Below are 17,165 nucleotides of genomic sequence, written 5' to 3'. Positions count from 1 at the left end.
GACATGTAGGTCAGACCAGGTAAGGATGGCAGATTTCATTCCCTAATGAACATTGGTGAGCCAGATAGGTTTTTCCAACAATCGACAGTGATTTCATGGTCATCGTTAGATTCTTAATTCCAGCTTTTTATTGGTTTCAAGTTTCTCCATCTGCCATGGTGGGATTTGAACCCATGTCCCCAGGATATTACCTGGGTCTCTGGACTAGCCGTCCAGCAATCATACTACTAGGCCATCACCTCCCCATTCTCACTGTCAAATGTATGTGGCAATCAAATCATTTATAAGGTCACCCCTCAGCCTCCTAGGCTTAGATAACCTTCTTCACTGTTCACTATACCCACCAATTTTGGTGTCATCCATATGCTGACTAACAATGCCTCCTATATTCTCCTCCAAATCAATTATATGAATGATGAATCCTGAGCGCCAAGGCTGAGGGGTGACCGTATAGGCGTTTATAATGTTATGAGGGGATGGATAGGATAAACAGACAGTCTCTTCCTTGGGGTGGGGGTGTCCACAACTAGAGGGCACAGGTTTAGGGTGAGAGGGGAAAGATATAAAAGAGACCTAAAGGGCAACCTTTTTACACAGAGGCTGGTGCGTGTATGCAATGATCTGCTTGAGGAAATGGTGGCGGTTGCTACAATTGCAACATTTAAGATGCATTTGGTGGGTATATGAATAGGAAGGGTTTGGAGGGATATGGGCTGGGTGCTGGCAAGTGGGACGAGATTGAGTTGGGATATCTGGTCAGCATGAACCAGTTGGACCGAAGGGTCTGTTTCTATGCTGTACATCTCTAGGACTCTGTAACTATGACTCTAATAGTGGACCTAACACCAATCATTGTGGCATACTATTGGTCACTGGCCTCCTGTCTAAAGAAAAGCCCTGTACCCAACCCTCTGTCTCCTACTGTCAAGGCACTTTTGTATCGAATTGGGAATCTAAATATATTACATCTACTAGTTTCATTTTATTTATCCTGCTTGTTAACTCCTCTAATAAGTTTGACCGGAGTTATTTTTGCTTCATGAAGCCATATTCTAAATTCTCTGCTCTGACATCCTTTACATTAGACTGTAACATTTTCCCAATGACCGATGTACTGTGAATGGTGGATCTTCAACTATCCTGAGTAATTGGAATAAATTCTATTATTGCTTAAGATCACAACACAAAGAAATCATTTAAAATACTTTACCTAGTCTTCTGCAAACATTTATTGGTGTATGCTTTCACTCGAATCAGTAATCTTCATTTTTTAAATTTTTCAAATTCATTTTGTGGTATGTGGACGTTGCTGGTGACCAGCATTTATTGTCCATCCTTGCTTGCCTTTGAGAAGATGGTGGTGAGCTGCAACTCAGATAATGGGTTAAGATGGTAGGTGAGAGACATATCGACTATGAGTAGAATGGGATGTGCTGGCCAGATAGCTTTTGCATTTTATGACTCCATTCATTTCGTTTTCAACATGTACACGTAGATTTGTGAATTTTCTGTGTGTATTGGGATAATGCAAGAAATGTTCTTATTTTCCAAGCAACATGCAGAATTGAAGCTATTATCCTACCAACATTTAAAAAAAAGTAAGGTGAGACGGTGCTGCCCAACCTGCAGGCCAATCAGCCCACTCCAAAACCCAGTTCCTTACTGCTGTTGGGCACATTGTGAACATATATTAGAGAACAGGCACATGAGGTCCCTCCAGGCATGTGCCAAATACTAAAAGGTCTAGTAAAATATACAGAATCATAAGTTTAATGGAAGGTACACTAGTTTACGTCATGCATGTCACAGGCTAATGGGCTGGTTTTCCAAATGTATGCTTCTCGCATGGACCTTCAACATTTAGGAGTATTCAGTTGGGACCTCATGGCGGTGCTCCTTATCCATTAAAATTATTGGATGAATAAGTATGCATCCACAATTTCCCAATATCTGTTCATAATGGACAGGAGTCTGCTCTGAAAGTACACAGTTATTGAACAAGTTCCTTCACATTGATGTTATAATTACTGGGAACATTGAACAAAGGCACCTTTCCCTGGCACATTCTAATATTAAATATAAATGCAACAAGTTAAACTTGTAAAGCTTTCAAACTTAAACTGAGATTCATATAGAAAGAGAAAAAGAAATCTCAAGCAAGTTCATAGAAACACACCAGCTATAAAAATACTGAGCTGAAAAATGATCACAAAGGGTAAGCAAATCATTGATCAAAGACACAGACTGGATTTACGTTGGGTTCAGGAAACACAAGTAGGGTCGTTTCCCAACTTTGGAAATCCAAACCTATACCACTGCTCATAGTCACAACATTTTCATTTCCTGGAGATATAAGCAGGCAGACCTTGAGTTACTTAACTCACAAGACAGAAGGTGACTAGATATCAAAGTAGCCTGGCTTGAAGGCCTACTTTGATTCACTAGCATGTCAGTCTACCTCATCAACTTAATTCTTATGCCCTCTCATCCTCACCGTTCTCCCCACTTATCTTCCCACCCAACCCCATTACTTTCCATTTTTATTCCCTTTCTCCTCATTTCTCCATTTCCCATTTCTTCTCATGCTCCCATGCTCTCCTCATAACCCCTTCTACCTCCATGCCCATTTCATATTTTAATTAACCTCCATAGGCCCATGATCCCTCTATGTCTCATTCATATACCCCAGACCTCCCTCCCATTCCCCTCTCAGCCCCATATTATCCTCCAGAGATACTCACACAGTATTCACTATGTACAGTTCTCAGGAGCCCATAATACAAATTGCAAATGTTTAAAGTGGACATGAAAATAGTATGTTTCTAATGGCTCATGACATTCACTGACATCCCTATCACTGAATACCCTAAAATCAGCATCCTGATAGTTACCATTGACCAGAAAATGAACTGGGCTAGCTGTATAAGTACAGTTGACTACATGTGCAGGTCACAGATTAGGGAACCTACAATAGCCAACTCATCTCATGACTCCCCAAAGCCTGTCCACCATCTACAAAGCACAATTCAGGAATGTGGTGAATACTTCCCAGTTTCCTCAATGGTTGCAGCTCCGTCAACACTCAAGAAGCTTGACAACAAAGCAGCCCACTTTATTGGCACAATACCCACAAAATTAGCCAACTCCACCACTGATGCTCAGTAGCATTATTGTGACCCAACTACAAAATGCAGTGCAGAAATTCATCAAGGCTACTTAAATAGACCTTCCAAACCTATTGATCTGAAGAAGAGTCATACACGATTTGAAAAATTGACTGTTTCTCTCTCCACAGATGCTGCTACGATTCTCCAACTCCGTGACCACTAGAATTTGGAAGAATCAGGACAGCACCACCTGCAAATTCCCTTCAAGCCACTCATCATCCTGACTTGGTGTTATATTGCTGTCCATGCATGGTCACTGGTTCAATATCAGGGAACTCTCTCCCTAATGGCATTGTGTTCTACTAACATTACAGAACTCCAGTGGTTCAAGATAGCAATTCACAACCTCTTTCTCCAGGGCAACTAGGGGTGGTCAATAGATGCTGGCCTAACCCGCGACACCCACATCCCACGAGTGAACGAAAACAAAATCTAATAAAGCTGTCACCCGCCATTCATACTGAAGAAAATCCAATTTGATTGAAAAATGTTAAATCCCCCTCAAGTGCTTATTCACTTGTAACAACAAGCATCAACTCAGTACAACATCAAAGACAAATAATCCTTTAATAATCTTTATTGCTAGTTTGGCTGAGAACACAACCACTCCACACAGCATTCAAAATGGGTTAATCTGTCAGAGCAAACTTGCAGTTGCAAGCAACAGAGGCTATAGAAACCAGAAAACAGATTGCTATGTCTTTCTGAACTAAACCAGATGGACTGTCCATGAGGCAAATGGCTTTTATTTTCTCTAAGTGACAACTGCAGACCAATATCTTTTTAATTTTAAAAGAATGTGAACATTTAAATCTATACAGGTCATTACATTAGAATTTTCAAGCTCTGTTTTCTTGAAGTTTAAATGTATAAAAGTACTCTTGCCAGTTGCAAAGTACTCTAAGGCATGTCAACCCTTACACAAGATCAATATAAAAATCAATTTACCTTGCAGAGCCCTATCATCAATCATTGCAGTAAAGAAGTGTAAAATATTATAAACAACATTAATGATTTTGAAAGCTAATAATCAAAGTATTTAAACCTTGCCTGTCAGAATCTTAGAATCTTCCTAGCACTTCAGCAGGTTCCCCGCTCCCTTCCATTCCCCCACACCGCCGAACCAATGTTCTCAGACTCTCAAATAAGATTTAGGTTTTCAGGAGCTTTCCAGAATCAACTTGACCTTGGTGAAAATATTGGGGACAGGAAAACAAAATTTCTCCCAATCACTGATGCCTTTAATGGCCATAGATGTGCATCCGGGGTAATCGTCTAATCCAACCTGAATCTCTTCCCATCGAAGAGTATGTGAACTCTTTTTCTCTTCAAGTTTAAATTTGTCATGAAGAAAATGACACTGTTTTGATGTGGATTCACAATTACAGGAGGATCCAAAAATCTGCTCTATGGGTTTTAAGGAAGGTCATGGCTGAGGTATTTAGAACATAGAACATAGAACAGTACAGCACAGAACAGGCCCTTCAGCCCACGATGTTGTGCCGACCATTGATCCTCATGTATGCACCCTCAAATTTCTGTGACCATATGCATATCCAGCGGTCTCTTAAATGTCCCCAATGACCTTGCTTCCACAACTGCTGCTGGCAACGCATTCCATGCTCTCACAACTCTCTGCCTCTGACATCCCCTCTATACTTTCAACCAAACAGCTTAAAACTATGACTCCTTGTGTTAGCCATTTCTGCCCTGGGAAATAGTCTCTGGCTATCGACTCTATCTATGCCTCTCATTATCTTGTACACCTCAATTAGGTCCCCTCTCCTCCTCCTTTTCTCCAATGAAAAGAGTCCAAGCTCAGTCAACCTCTCTTCATAAGATAAGCCCTCCAGTCAAGTCAGCATCCTGGTAAACCTCCTCTGAACCCTCTCCAAAGCATCCACATCTTTCCTATAATAGGGCGACCAGAACTGGATGCAGTATTCCAAGTGCGGTCTAACCAAAGTTTTATAGAGCTGCAACAAGATCTCGCGACTCTTAAACTCAATCCCCCTGTTAATGAAAGCCAAAACACCATATGCTTTCTTAACAACCCTGTCCGCTTGGGTGGCCATTTTAAGGGATCTATGTACCTACACACCAAGATCTCTCTGTTCCTCCACACTGCCAAGAATCCTATCCTTAATCCTGTACTCAGCTTTCAAATTCGACCTTCCAAAATGCATCACCTCGCATTTATCCAGGTTGAACTCCGTCTGCCACCTCTTAGCCCATTAAATGTGGAGTTCTAGAATGTGAAACCTCAGTGACTATTTACATAGTTAACATTGGTAGAGTCAAGAGGTTGTGGCAATGGTAATGGAGAGTTTGCAAATTTCTACAGTTTGAGGTGACTATAGAATTGGATGAGTTGTAGAAGAAATTAATGTAAAAAAATGGAAGTTTTATATCTTAGGTACAGTGTAGTGGAGACTACTTTTGTTAAATATGGTTAGGAATGATGAACACATGAGAATTGTTGTTGAATGGGAAATCAGTAGCAATGTTTTGGATGAAGTTAAGTTTACAAGAGTGTAGAAAACTGGGGACTGGCAGAGATACCAGTGGAAAAGTCAGGTCAGATTGAGGAATTCAGTGACAAAAGACTTCAATAAGGAAGAAATAGATGAAGTCAAAGAGCTGAAAGTGATCATATATAAGTGATAGAGAGGATAAGTGATTAGAAATTTAGCAGAAAGGCCGATGGAAAATCAAAGGTTTGGTTCAGCCTGCGACAAGAAGATTGTTGATAAGAAAGTGAATTTGCAGCAGGACTGGAGGTGATGGTTTTGATTCTCTCATTATTTAACATTGAGAGCTTGGAGTTCAGTCAAAACTGTTGGTTGTTGGATAAATGGTCTGACAGTTCAAAGTCAGTGGTGAATCTGAGAATGGGAGGGCTGGCTGTCATCAACATTTAGGTTGAAGTTGATCCCATGTCCACAGGTGATACCAACAAGAAGTCATAGGCAGATAATGGTAAGAAAGGGACCTACAATAATATGGATGTGACTGTATTTGTGTTTGTATTATTGTGCACCTAATGCCACAAATACCCAAGGTGTTTGGCAGGATTGTTATAAGAAACAAACACCATTTAGCAACCAGGAAATATTAGTGCACCCAGCTAAAAGTTCAGTCAAAGAGGTTGGTCTTAAGGACCATCATTCAAAGAAGGAAACAGAAGTGGAGAGCTTTATTGAGGAAATTCCAGAAGTTAAGACCTAGGCAACTGAATTCAACAATAGTAAAGCAATTAAAATCAAAAGAAGTTATAGGCTATTGGACTGCAGTGGTAGTATCACTATCTCTCAACCAGGAAGCCTGGATTCAGGTTCTACCTGCTCCAGAGGTGTGCAATAACATTTCTGAACAGGTTAATGAAAACCTAGCCTAAAGTCAAGTTGTTACAATTAGATGAGCATAGTTATGGGACATTGTAGAGCTGGAGGAGATTGCAGAGATAGGAAAGGGCTAGAACATGAAAGCATTCAAAACATGGATGACTATTGTCAAATCAAGACACAGCTTAACTGGGGAATTCTCGATCAGCAAGTTCAAAAGTCATGGGTGAATGGGACACGCTGAGAGTTAAGACACAGGCATCAGAGATTTAGATGATCTCAAGTTTATGATGTTGAATGTGGTGAACCGGCCAAGGCTGCATTGGGTGAGTCAAGTCTGGAGGTAACAAAGGAGACTTTCAGCACCAGATATATAAAGGCATCAGCAAAGTTTGAGATATTATGAAGGTGGGAAATTGACAGTCTTAGTACTGCAAAGAGAATGGAGGCAGAAGCACACATCAAGGTCAAATGCGACTCCAAGGTTCTCAGCCCTCAAACTCACTGTCAGCCTATTTCCAGGGGGAGGGATAGAGTTGATAGGGAAGAGAGCTTCTGGCAAGGACAAAAGACAATGACTTCAATCTTCCTGATTTTTAATTGGTAAAAAATCCTGTTCATCTAGTTGTCAGAAAAGCAGTTTGATAATTTACTTAGAGTTGTTGAGTGAGTTTGGTGGTGAATGAGATCCAGGGTAATCAGTGTACATTTGAAAACTAATGTAATGGGCAGAAACTTAAAGGGGCTGTGTGATGTGAGCAATGATGAAATGTATGGCAGCATCAGGCCATAAGTGTGCTGAGGCTCTTATCAATGTTGCTGTCACCTTACTCTACCTTTAATGTTTTTCACAAGTGGTGTTGTGAGATTCTCACTGGCAGTAGCAAGATATCAATTGATGGTCATTATTGCCGGTTAAACAATATGTTAATACCATAATTCACCTCATTAATACTTACAATTCCATTTTACCAATCAACCTCCATGTTGGGAAAGCTTAACAAGGAAATCAGAGCATGTACCTAGTAGATTCAACCACTGATTGCTCTGATAGATGTCCATGTTGCTGATGAGAAGCCCTGGGCATGATGAAAGAGCATGATGGAAACGCATTAGCCAAAGACGTCTTTCCTCCACAGCTATTTCTGGCATCTGTCAATGTATCACAGCCATCCTGTTCCACCAAATGGCACTAGTATGCTCTGGAAGCACAGACTTGCTTTGCAGGGTGGACCAGAAACTTGTACTGGAAAGTAGCTGGCATTTTGGATGAGGCTGCACCTCAAGGATGCTCATTTGCTGTCATACAGCTTGGTTACCTAGCACCCAAGGCATAGGAACAGGAATAAGCAATTCAGTTCATCGAGCCTGCCTCACCATACAATCGTGGCTGATCAAAAACTTCAATGCCTTTCACTCAAATTACCTGCATAACTATGTATGTGATTGGTAGTCAGAAATCTATCAACCTCTATTTTAAACACACTTGAAGGCTGAGCTTCCACTGCCTTCTGTAGTAAACATTTTCAAAGGTTGACAACTGTCTGAATAAAAAAAAAATTCTCGTCTTGGTCCTAAATGACATCCCCCTTATTTTAAATTGTGCCTCCTGCCTGTTTATCCCTCTAAGTATTTCTTAAGTTTCAATTGAACTAACTTTCGTTCTTTGAAACTCTAAAGAATAGCAGGCCCAATTTGCAAATCTCTCTTCATTGGAAGTTCCAGCAAAAACTAGTGTGGTGAGCCACCATTCTACTCCTACTATGGCAGTAGTATCTTTCTTGTGATATGGAGACCAAAACTGCACATGGGAGTCAAGGTGCAGTCTAATCAAACTTCTATACAATTGAAACAAGACACCATTACTTTTGTTCTCAAATTCTGTTGCAATTACAGCTAACATTCCATTACCTTCTGAATAGCTTGTGCACTGCACATTAGCCTTTAATGACTTTTCACCCCCAGATCCCTTCAGATAACTACACTTCCTTCTAACCTCTTTTCAGAAATCTGCTGCACATCTGTTTTCCCTCCCAAAGTCGATAATCTTATATTTTTCTACAATTTTGCTGCATTTTCCATGCTCTTGACAATTTATTAAACCTGGCAAAAGTAAGGACTGCAGATTAGAGCCAAGATCAGAGTCGTGCTGGGAAAGCACAGCAGGTCAGGCAGCATCCAAGGAGCAGGGAAAAAAAAAATCAATGTTTCAGGCAGGAGCCCTTCATCAGGAATTTACTAAACCTGTCCAAATGTTTTTGTAGATTAGATTACTTACAGTATGGAAACAGGCCCTTCGGCCTAACAAATCCACACCGACCCATTCCCCTAACACACAGGCAATTTAACATGGCCAATTCACCTTACCTGCACATTTTTGGACTGTGGGAGGAAACCAGAGCAAACCCACAGACACAGGGAGAATGTGCAAACTCCACACAATCGCCTGAGGTGAGAATTGAACCCAGGTCTCTGGCACTGTGAGGCAGCAGTGCTAACCACTGTGCCACCATGCCGCCCACTAAATCTTTGTGACATTCCATTATTTCTTTTGAACAGCACACATCCCCACCTAACTTTATATCATCCATAAATTTGGAAATATCACATTTCTCCCCACCTACAAATCATTGATATATATATATACTGTAAACAACTTGGAGGCCCATGTACTTGTGGGACCCCACTAATGACAACTTGCTGATGTGAGGATGACCTATTAATTCTTACTCTCTGTTTTCTGTCTGCTGGCCCCAATCAGTAATCCATGCCAGTAATTATATCCTATTCCATATGTTTTAGTTTTCTAACCAGCCTCCAGTGGGTGACTTCATCAAAAGTTTTCTGAAAATCAAAGTATACTATATCCAAAATAGGGCTGTTGAGGCACACAGGTAATATCCCAGCCTCTGAGCAAGAAGGCTCAAGTCCCACCTGCTTTAGAGGTGTGTCACATTCTGCTTTTTAATTGCCATCCCTGAAGTCTACCTTCAGGACCTCATCCCTCTTCCTGCCTGTGGAATTGTTACCAATTTGGACCATGATTTCCGGCTGATTGCTCTTCTTCAAAAGATGTCCAATATCCGGTCCTTGACCCTGGCATCAGGAAGGCAATCCACCACCATGGAATCATGCTTCATGCTACCTAAGCATCTGATAGGATCCCTGGTTGTGGAATCCTTTATAAAAGTTGCTCTTCCATTCTTCTTCCTTCTCCCCTGTATAGCTGAGTCACCCATGAAGCCATGTGCTTGTCTCTGGCTGCAATCCCCTGGGGAAACATTGCCCTCACCAGTATCCCAATGGAATACATTTTAGCCAGCAAGATAGATTCTGGGAACCTCTGCACTACTTATCTCCCTGGTTTTCTGACATTATCCATTCTCTGTCTACCAGTTCAGTGACATCGCCAGATCCACTACTTCTCACAGGTTATGTGTCTTTAAGCTGTCAATCAAACTATGGTCTTACAATCTTTCTTGCCCCATACAGTTTGATATTGATTGATTGTGGAAAACAGTTGAGCAGTCAAACATTGATACTTCCAAAATGATATCTTAGGATTATGATAACACCAGCTACGGAAACTGCTAGAATGGATTATCGTCCAATTCTTGCATTCGCTGTGTTTTTTTCAGTTTTCTAAAAACTGGTTATTTAAATAACTTGACAGTTCAATGGTTCTACAGTCCTTATCTGCCCTTCATAAATATTTATGACTTCCCCAAAGATTTATAACTCCAAAACTGCAGGACACTGTCTTTACTAAAGTAAAAATTATGTCTATTTGAAGTCACCAATGCATTCAAATGTGGAACATGTGGGAGTCTTGTTTACCCATTCACCCTACTTTCCACTCCCGGTCAGAAAGATTTCTATCCGATATGGGGACAAACTTCCAGATCTGGGGGTCTGTCTACCATTTTGGGTGTGCTGGAGAATCTCTCGAATTTCATGCAATCCATTGTGTTTCAATTTGCTTTCACTATTTTCTCTTTGTTTACCACTCTTATCCTAATATTTCCTTCCCTCTCAATTTCTCTTATTACACCAAGTTTATTACTGAATTTATTGTTTGAATGTAAATTCTTTGTTCAGACCTCGCTTTACTCATTTCACAATCCTTCAATATGATTTGTTCAGGAGATACACAATTGTTCCTTCAGAACCCAGATCTTCTGCAGAGGTATTTGCACCGTGCCAATCTCCCAATTGCAACTACTTGCAAATGCCATACCATGGGGGTTAAATGGGAAATGGTAAGTCCAACTAATGGCAAGTGTTATTTGTTGACAAGTTATAACAATTTATGTAGTTTTATTCTATAATATTTTCAAACAGCTAATGCATAGTTTGTAATTTCTGATTGCCGTTCTGTATAAGAAAGTTATCTGTAGCGTTAAGACAGTGTTCAACTATCCTTCCAATGGTCTGCCAAAAAATCCTTGCAATGATTGAGGTTGTGAACATCAAGGTTTTTTCTAAGAGCTTAATAACTTTCAGAAAGGGAAAGAATTATCAAAGCTACATGATGTTTAGCAATGCTGATTGCATGGACATCAACAATAATCTATTCATATTGGGATGTGCCACCAATTTTGGTGTCATCCACAAACTTACTAACCATGCCTTCTATATTCTCATCCAATTAATTTATATATTTGCAAACAAAAGAGGGCCAGAACTGATCCCTATGGATCACCGCTGGTAACAGACTTCCAGTCCAAATACCAACCCTCCACCACCACTCTCTATCTCCTGCCATTAAATTAATAATGTATCCAATTGGCAAGCTCATCCCAAATCCCATGGGACCTAACTTTCCTAATTAGTCTATCATGTGGAACCTTGTCAAAGGCTTTACTAAAATCTAAAGAAACAACGTCAGCAGTTTTGCCATCGTAATATCATTTTGAAAACTTCCTCAAAAAACTCAATCAAGTTTGTGAGACAGCATTTCCCTCACACAAAACCATGCTGACTATCCCTAATCAATCCTTGCCTCTCTAAATGTCCATAAATCCTTCTTGCTGTCCAGTTTGTTTGGCGCAATTGGCAAAAGGAAGCTGAAAATTACTGAGGCAGGTTGTACCTTTAATAAAGTGTTCAAGTTGTAATCTTCCTTAACTGGCAACTCCTCACTTCCGAGTGAGTAGTTCACCTTACCACTCAGCAAATACACAAAAAATGCAACAAATTGTTCCTGATGTTGAGATAGGCCTTGTTGGATTTCTCACCTAATTCTGCCACAAGTATATCCAACTTCATTTTCGGCACCTGTAAGATTCGGCCCAAAAATAGTTATTTTAATCATCCTGTTCAAATGTGTTATGACCACTCCTCCAGAGCAGGTAGAACATGAATGTGATCTTCTGGAAGTAAGGGTGCTATCACTGAGTCACAAAACTTCAAACAGATTTTGAATCAACCTGATTAGACATATAGTGATACACTTCCCAATTCAATGGGTCAAATAATATCAGGTAAATTCCCATAGAGCTGGTGAACATTGGAGAGGTGTTAGATAAAAATGGTGCAAGTTATAAAACCATTTTTTAAAAAATAACATGTATACATGTTTATTTGTGTCTTATCACCATGATATGAATCATTTTGATCAATAATCTATCAATTCAGAGGAGAGATAATGGTGGAAGATGGTGCATTGACAATACATGGAGGTTGAGCAGTCTGAAGAACAATGATGAACTGCAATCACATTCAGTGAGGTGGGTTATTACTTTAGTGTAGGAAATTTTAATACTGTAGGCAGAGTGAAAATCATTTGCATGGATTTCAACAAAGAAGTGCAGGATACATGAGACAAACCACAAAATTTCAAGGTTTTGGATGAGGAAAGAAATGTTGAGAACTAAGTAGTTTGTGATTCCAGGAGCCTTGAGAAGTTGTTAAATGGTGGTTCTGAAAGAAAGTGAAATAGTACTTGGTGAGAAGAACATACTAACAGCATCAGTTATGACAGGAACCCAGAAACAAAAGCTAGATGAACAGGATCTTAGTGACTATGTGAGAATTTATGATGCAAAGACTCCCACAAGTAAAGTACTATCTGATGTATGATATGTCTTATGACAATAATGTACTTTGCATTGCCACACTTAAACTCAATGGAAACCAACCCATGTTTTGTTTTGAAGATTAATTTTCTCAAGAGAATAGAATTCATAGCTACCCATGTGAGTTATCGGCACAGAGGTTGGAATTGGGGGGTGGGAAGGGGAGTATTTGAGTTGGGGGAGGAGTTTGTTGTGCTGAGACCAAGTGGGAAGTAACACTATAGGCACATGAATACTGGGCAGATTTAGTGAATTCAACGCATACTATAGCACATCAATGGAAGGTGACTCCAGTTATGGTGTTTGATTGCAACAAACTAACATAGGTTTTAATCCATGCATAAGATTCTTGGTAAAATAGAATATTTTGCACAGTCTGGCAAATCGCATTTAAAGCTATCATAAAATGGCTGTTTAGATTTTCCACCCCAATCCCTCTTTTTCTATGTCATTTGTGTTCCCTGTTTCATGTATTGTTGTTCACCAAGGGAGCAAGCAACAGATTTGCTCTCCATAATAATGTCACACATTAGAAAGTGGACAGTGTCATTCCTGGTGGGCAATGAGCTTTCTGGATTTATCTGTCTTTATTGAGACAAAGTAGCATTTCTTTTGAAATTGGTTTGGAAATTAAAATGGTGTGCACAACACCTTATGCATGATTCAATGCTGATTTTTATCCGCCCACTTACTTAAGCAGCAAAGCATATTGGCTGCCAATGATTCAATCAATTACTGAGAGACTGAACAACCAGTTCCTCCTCTCCTCCCCTCAGTGCGAGAGATATGCCATTTTTAACTTTTAAGCTTATCAAAGTATTTCAAATGTTTACAATCCCATATCATTGGATTTAATATTGTACCTTTATGTTTATGTGGCTGTTTTACATGCCAGCATATCTGGTAATATAACTTTGTACACTCTTGTATTTGATTGAAATTCTCAAATAGTTAAAAAAAGAGCAAAAAAAGGAATTTATTTTCAAATGGGACATGCACTGACAAAATACTTTGAAACTCCAGCACTGATCCCTAAATCTTTTGTGAGGTCATAAAAGATTGATTCATTTATTCGATAAGTCACCTAGAGGTTTGTTTAGAGTGTCCATCTGTGTGGGAAATGGTACTGTTTGCTGGTTTTCTTTTGAATGAGGGGGCGGGGTTGATAGCGGTGAGGCATTGGCTGAGTCTTTGTGTGAGTTGCACTAATGTCCCTAAAACTATTGCTTTCTCTTTGAGGTAGCTAGAGCATGAATCAGATCTCAATCCAGAAGCATGATTGTTCATTTTAGTAGACTCGGTTTTGTAGCATAATGATTGCCAATGACCCATCTGGCTGCTGAGAGACAGGAGCTGCTGGCATTCAAAATCCCTGCCCTTGGAGACTGAGAACTATCGACTGAAAGCTGCATTCAAATGACAAAAAGTTTGGAAAAGCTGACAAACAGCTTCCAAAACATTATTTGGCCACTTAAAGTGGTATTTCAAGTAAATAACAACCCTGAAAAGAGGCTTAGAATCCAGGTTACAGCTTAAGTCCATTTTTATTAGATTAGATTTCAGGACTGTTTATGCATTGAGATCACATTCTGTATTTTGCTGAGAAAACAAAATCTACAAGACCTCATGTATGATATGTAAAAATACGTAATTAAAAAGGGCACAGTGGGATAATAACATTTTCTGGCTAAAGCTATAGCTAAATATAATTTTCCATTGTTAAATTAAAAGGGAAAATAAATCCTAAAAGCTCAATAGTTGAACTTTTGGATTTAGAAACTTTTGAAAGTAGAAATGAACACTAATCGTGAAAAATTTATTTTCTAGATCATCTCACGCCCAGTTTTGATATTTCTGAAGTGTGTTTTTGATAATGTCTTTTTTTTGCATTTAGTTTTGGACTGAAATGAAAAGGACTGTCTGAAAAATAAGGCTTACGGATGAAATTTCTGTACTTTTAAAAAGTAGGCTCTCGATGTTCATTGTAAGTTCTGTTTGCATTGCTGCTTGCTCACACAGTCAGGAGGCATATTACAAGTGGGCTGGAGCCAGGCCGTTTGTACAAATGGAGATTCAATCAACAACAAGTAGTTGATTGGATGGCAGGGTAGTGACCTGTTGTCAATGATGAAGGCCTTTGAGCTTGCCAACAACTACACGATTGGCTCCCAGGTAAATAAACAGCTTGTGGTTGTGAACAATATGGCCAGAAGCCTTTGGACCTCAGAAAAGGAGGTGGTCTCTGTGTTTTTGCAGAAAAAAACACCTGATGCCTGAACAAATCCAAGTTATTTTTCTCTTGTGTTGCTGTAAGCTGTTGTCTTAATCCAATATGTTGCCGATTTTATAATTTGTGAACCAGTCACTCTGAACTTCCTGAACCAGTCACACTGAACCAGTCACTCTGAACCAATCACTTTGAACTTCCCGGGCCAGTCACTCTGAACCTCTTGCAAAACCTTGGAAAACACCTGGGGAAAGAAGAAACCAGCAAATACTATGTCCTGTCAAGCAAAAGGATAATCTCATTAATCCCTGTCGATCGGAGAATCATTGAATTGCCTTCTGGATCTTTCCCGGCACCCATAAAAGTATTTTGTTTTTGCCTATCTATATTTGTCTGGATGTGTTTAGGGTAAATTTTATAATAGGGTTTCAATTTTAACCAGTAGAGTTATATGTTGACAGTTAGTATTTGCAGTCATGGAGTTATACAGCACAGACACAGGCCCTTTGGTTAAACTTGTCAATTCTGACTGGATATCCTAAACTGATCTAGTCCTATTTTCCAACATTTGGCCCATATCCCTCTAAATTCTTCCTATTCATGTATCCCCCATCCTTATGCCTTTTAAATGTTGTAATGATATCCCAACCCAATCTAGTCCCACCTGCCAGCACCCATAATCCCTCCAAACCCTTGCTATTCATATACCCATTCAGATGCCTTTTAAGTGTTACAATTGTACTAGCCTCCACCGCATCCTCTAGCAGACCATTCTGCACATGCACCATCCTCTGCGGGAAAACGTTTCCTCTTAGGTCTCTTTTATATCTTTCCACTCTCACCCTAACTCTATGCCCCCTAATTCCAGACTACCCCAAGGGAAAAGATTTTGTCTATTTACCCTATCCATGCCCCTCATGATTTTATAAACCTCTATAAGGTCACCCCTCAGCCTCCAACGCTCCAGGAAAAAAACAGCACTAGCTTATTCAACCTCTCTCTATAGCTCAAATCCTCCAACCTTGCAACATCCTTGTAAATCTTTTCTGAGCCCTTTCAAGTTTCACAACATCTTTCCAATAGGAAGGAGACTAGAATTACATGCAAAAATCCAATAGTGGCTTAACCTATGTCCTGTACAGCCGCAACATGACCTCCCAACTCCTATACTCAATACTCTGACCAATAAAAGAAAGCATACCAAACGCCTTCTTCACTATCCTATCTATCTATGACTCTACTTTCAAGAAGCTATGAACCTGCACTCCAAGGTCTCTTTATTCAGCAACACCCCAAGGACCTTACCATTAAGTGTATATGTCCTGTTAAGATTTGCTTTCACAAAATGCAGCACCTCGCATTCATCTGGATTAAACTCCATCTGCCATTCCTCAGCCCATTAACTCATCTGATCAAGATCCCATTGTAATCCGAGGTAACCTTCTTCGCTGTCCACTACATCTCCAATTTTGGTGTTGTCAGGAAAAATACAAATAATACTAATTTGATACTCATTTGCTAATAATTTTATTTATTCTTACCAAGCTACATGGCAGTTGGAAAAAGCATTCAAGCTTGTATTAAAATTCATTGAAATAAAAAGGGACAGGAGTGAGATGCTACAACCAGCCAGAAAGGCAATTCATTTTTGTCGAATGAAGGTAAGACATCAACAAAATAATCAACCAATCTGAATTTGGACTAATCCATGTACAGGATGTTGCTTTGTAAGCAGTGAGGTTGGAAGATATCCAGATAGATCACTACATGTTTCAGATGAGCCAATGGGCTGAGAAGTGGCAGAAAGAATTTAATTTAGATAAATGCAAGGTGCTGCATTTTGGGAAAACAAATCTTAGCAGTACTATACACTAAATGATAAGGTCCTAGGGAGTGTTTCTGAACAAAGAGACCTCAGAGTGCAGGTTCATAGCTCCCTGAAAATGGAGTCACAGTTAGATAGGATAGTGAAGAAGGCGTTTGGTATCCTTTCCTTTATTGGTCAGAGTATTGAGCACAGGAGTTGGCAGGTCATGTTGCGGCTGTACAGGACATTGGTTAAGCCACTATTGGATTATTGCAGGTACTTCTAGTCTCCTTCCTATCGAAAAGATGTTGTGAAACTTGAAAGGGTTCAGAAAAGATTTACAAGGGTGTTGCAAGGTTGGAGGATTTGAGCTACAAAGAGAGGCTGAATAAGCTATTGCTGTTTTTCCTGGAGCGTTGGAGGCTGAGGGGTGACCTTATAGAGGTTTATAAAATCATGAGTGGCATGGATAGGATAAATAGACAAAGTCTCTTCCCTAGGGTGGGGTTAGTCCAGAACTAGAGGGCATATGTTTAGAGTGAG

At 39.8% G+C, this 17,165-nt stretch overlaps 1 long non-coding RNA gene across 1 annotated transcript; it reads left to right on the top strand.

The window, feature by feature from the left end:
• The first annotated feature begins 10,166 nt into the window (after positions 1-10,166).
• Positions 10,167-15,267, top strand: LOC122556569 (uncharacterized). The gene is made up of 3 exons (XR_006313566.2): positions 10,167-10,770; positions 12,149-12,240; positions 14,483-15,267. It is a non-coding gene; the product is annotated as an uncharacterized LOC122556569 (long non-coding RNA).
• The last annotated feature ends 1,898 nt before the right edge of the window (positions 15,268-17,165 follow it).

Source organism: Chiloscyllium plagiosum, unplaced genomic scaffold (assembly GCF_037043375.1).
Source record: "Chiloscyllium plagiosum isolate Xiang-an unplaced genomic scaffold, Cpla_swu_hap1 HiC_scaffold_16, whole genome shotgun sequence".
Classification (NCBI taxonomy): Eukaryota; Metazoa; Chordata; class Chondrichthyes; order Orectolobiformes; family Hemiscylliidae; genus Chiloscyllium; species Chiloscyllium plagiosum.
Note: the sequence above shows the minus strand (reverse complement) of the source record. Positions and strands in the feature narration are given on the sequence as shown.